Below are 3,904 nucleotides of genomic sequence, written 5' to 3' on the forward strand. Positions count from 1 at the left end.
AGATAAATGATTAGAGAAAAAGTAAGGGGGAAAAGACAAAGCTCCCATGCATAAGAATCACAATGACTAATGTAGATGCTTTTCCTTTAAGAAGGTACAGCACAACACTCTACTTCTTCTTTATTTTATTTTATATGAAGAAACTTTTTATTTGTTTTACATACCAATCACAGATCTTTCTCTTCCCTTCTCCCCTCCTCCAGCCTTCCACCCCCAAACCTACCCCTATTCCCTCCCACAAGAAGGTAAACCCTCCCATGGGGAGTCAGCAGAGCTATAGGACTGGACTAGGCCCTCTGCATAAGTGAGACAGTTTTGTAGCTTGATCTGTTTAGGGGGCCCCTGGCGGTAGGATCAGGATGCATGAGCTGGCTTTTTGGGGCCCATTACCTATGGTGGGACACCTTTCATAGCCTTGAGGCAGTGGGGAGGGTTTGGACCTGCCTCTACTGAATGTAACACTCTATTTCTTACATGTGGATTGCACATAATAACCTGATTGTCAAGTTGCACAATACAAATTTTGAAAAGTAAATGTAATTTTATAGTGTGGAAATCTAATAAATATATCATAAAGTCAGCTGGTGAGTTTAGCATCAACATTAGTACGTGAGGCTGATAGCACAGACCCTTGGTATAATGTGATGATGATGCCATCTTACAGAGTGGCTTTCCTCTCAGAAACTCACTGTACCAAGACCTCAGTGAAATACATTCAACAAATCACTGTATTAGTATCCTTAAGACAGTCAAGGTTCTCAAAGAAAAGGTAAGTTTGAGAAGCTGACATAATGAAGAGGTGTCTAAGGAGACATGATTTAAAAAAAAAATGGAGAAAAATAATCATCTACCTTACAGAGCTATGAATCCTGTGAGTTCAAATGATGATTCGCCTGGCAAGGTATTTCCAATGGTGCAATAGTGACATGTTTTAGAAGTAATCAGATGCTTTCTAATTGGTAGACCCACTTCATAACATAGAAACCATACATGTCACCATTATCTGTGTCAAGAACCTACAGCTAAATAAATCATATACCCTATCGCAGAGCCTTTTACTATTCTTTTAAATGGACATACTTTACCTGTTTTCTAATGACTCATTGCTATACCCATAGGTTAGTACATCTCTCAAGCATCATCAGAGAAACTTCTTCCTCTCGTAGTTGATGATTAACTCAGAAACCCACAACTGGTCAACCTATAAAGCATATGAGACTGAAGAGTGCTTAGCCCTACATGGAACATCTGTATTACACCTCCTCCTAACAAGGATCAAGAAACATTATGGAAAAGAGGATGGAGAGATTGTAGTACAATAGTTACAAGGGGGAGGGTTTGGACCTGCCTCTACTGAATGTAACACTCTATTTCTTACATGTGGATTGCACATAATAACCTTATTGTCAAGTTGTACAATACAGATTTTGAAAAGTAAATGTAATTTTATATTTGGTACAGGGAGATAGTTACAAGGAAAACACTGTTCTCCAGATTCAACATGGCAGTTATACATATAAACTCACAGCGATTATGACAGAATGCACAAGACCTATATAAGTTCCAGCCACACAAAATTTCAGTAAGCTAAAGTCAGTTGATAGTCATTGAAAGAGTTAGTTTTCCTTTTTAACATTTTTAAAATGAGAGAAGAATACATCCTGTGAGCAACATGTAATTGGGTGCAGGTAAAGCCATGGGACATGTGGCAATATATAGATTAATAGTTATGGGTTGAGTTAAGCTATAAGAGCTAGCTAGCCTCTGCTGTGGGATGTTCTGTATGGTAAATGTGTTGCTAATTAGTCAATAAATAAAACACTGATTGGCCATTGGCTAGGCAGGAAGTGTAGGCGGGACAAGGAGGAGAATAAAGCTGGGAAGTGGAAGGCTGAGTGAGAGAGACACTGCCAGCCGCCATGATGAGAAACAGCATGTGAAGATGCCGGTAAGCCACGAGTCATGTGGCAAGGTATAGATTTATGGAAATGGATTAATTTAAGCTGTAAGAACAGTTAGCAAGAAGCCTGCCACGGCCATACAGTTTGAAACCAATATAAGTCTCTGTGTTTACTTGGTCGGGTCTGAGAGGCTGTGGGACTGGCAGGTGAGAGAGATTTGTCCTGACTGTGGGCCAGGCAGGAAAACTCAAGCTACAAGCCTCTCTCCAGGCATCCTCATTAGAGTTACATTATCTTTAAACCCTGCATGGCAATCCCTGACTCACCGCTGTGATGCCCAGGGAAGACAGGGCCACCTGGAACTCCAACTACTTCCTTAAGATCATGCAACTTTTGGATGACTACTGGAAACGCTTCATTGTGGGAGCAGACAATGTGGGCTCCAAGCAGATGCAGCAGATCCGCATGTCCCTGCAAGGGAAAGTTATGGTGCTGATGGGCAAGAACCCCATGATGTGCAAGGCCATCGGGGGCACCTGGAAAACAACCCAGCTCTGGAGAAACTGTTGCCTCATATCCTGGGTAATGTGGACTTTTTGTTCACCAAGGAGGACCTCACGGAGATTAGGGACATGCTGCTGGCCAATAAGGTGCCAGTTGCTGCCCATGCTGGTGCCATCTCCCCATGTGAAGTCACTGTGCCAGCCCAGAACACTGGTCTGGGGCCCAAGCAGACCTCCTTCTTCCGGGCTTTAGGCATCACCACTAAAATCTCCAGGGGCACCATTGAAATTCTGAGTGTGTGCAGCTGATAAAGACTGGAGACTAAGTAGGTGCCAGTGAAGCCACACTGCTGAACATGCTGAACATCTCGCCCTTCTCCTTCGGGTTGATCATCCAGCAGGTGTTCGACAATGGCAGCATTTACAACCCGGAAGTGCTTGACATCACAGAGCAGACTCTGCATGCCCGCTTCCTGGAGGGTGTCTGAAATGTTGCCAGTGTTTGTCTGCAGATTGGTTACCCGACTGTTGCCTCAGTGCCACACTCTATCATCAATGGGTACAAGCCTATTCTGGATTTGTCTGTGGAGACTGAGTACACCTTCCCACTTGCTGAAAAGGTCAAGGCCTTCTTGGCTGATCCATCTGCATTTGTGGCTGCTGCCCTTGCGGCCAGGCCACTACCACTGCTGCTCCTGCTGCTGCCGCAGCCCCACCCAAGGCTGAAGCCAAGGAAGAGTCGGAGGAATCAGATGAGGATATGGGATTTGGTCTCTTTGACTAATCCCCTCAAAACAAACAACTCAGCCAGCTTAATTTGAGAAACATGGAAATAAATAAAAGCTACCTCTGTTTAAAAAAAAAAAAAAAAAAGAGCTAGCAAGCAAGAGTCCTGCCATAGGCCATACAGTTTATAAGTAATATTAGCCTCTGAATGATTATTTTATAAGCGACTGTGGGACCGAGGGGCCAGGCCGGACTGGAGAAACCTTCCGGCTCCAGACAGCAGTTTCCCCTTCCTCCACTTCTCTACCTGCCCCTTGACCCACACACCTTCCCTTTCCCCTAGATCTACTCCTCCTCCATTTCTCTCAAAAAAGGAGCAGATCTCCCAGGGATATCAACTGAACATGGCATAACAAGTTCCACTAAGACTAAGCACAAATCTTCCTGTTAAGTCTGGACCAGGCAACCCAGAAGGAGGAAAAGGGTCCCAAGAATAAGTAAGAGTGAGAGAGAGAGCCCCAACTCCCACTGTTAGGAGTCCCACAAGAATACCAAGATACGAAACCATAGCACATTTGCAGAGTTCCTAGCACAAATCCATGCAGGCTCTGTGACTGTTGCTTCAGTCTCTGTGATCTCCTGTGAACCCTGCTTAGTCGATTCTTGTGTGACCGTTGGTAGGTCATCTGAACACCAAGTACTTTGAGCAACACAAATTGGACTTCATAGGTTTTAGAAAACCAGAAAGGGAAGTAGAGTGGGTAGAAAGTTTAA

At 44.1% G+C, this 3,904-nt stretch overlaps 1 pseudogene; it reads left to right on the forward strand.

The window, feature by feature from the left end:
• Positions 1 to 2,234: 2,234 nt before the first annotated feature.
• On the forward strand, positions 2,235 to 3,235 carry LOC128110454 (60S acidic ribosomal protein P0-like; annotated as a pseudogene).
• The last annotated feature ends 669 nt before the right edge of the window (positions 3,236 to 3,904 follow it).

This window comes from Peromyscus californicus, unplaced genomic scaffold (assembly GCF_007827085.1).
Source record: "Peromyscus californicus insignis strain IS unplaced genomic scaffold, ASM782708v3 Scaffold_15__1_contigs__length_86483966, whole genome shotgun sequence".
NCBI classification, from domain to species: Eukaryota; Metazoa; Chordata; class Mammalia; order Rodentia; family Cricetidae; genus Peromyscus; species Peromyscus californicus.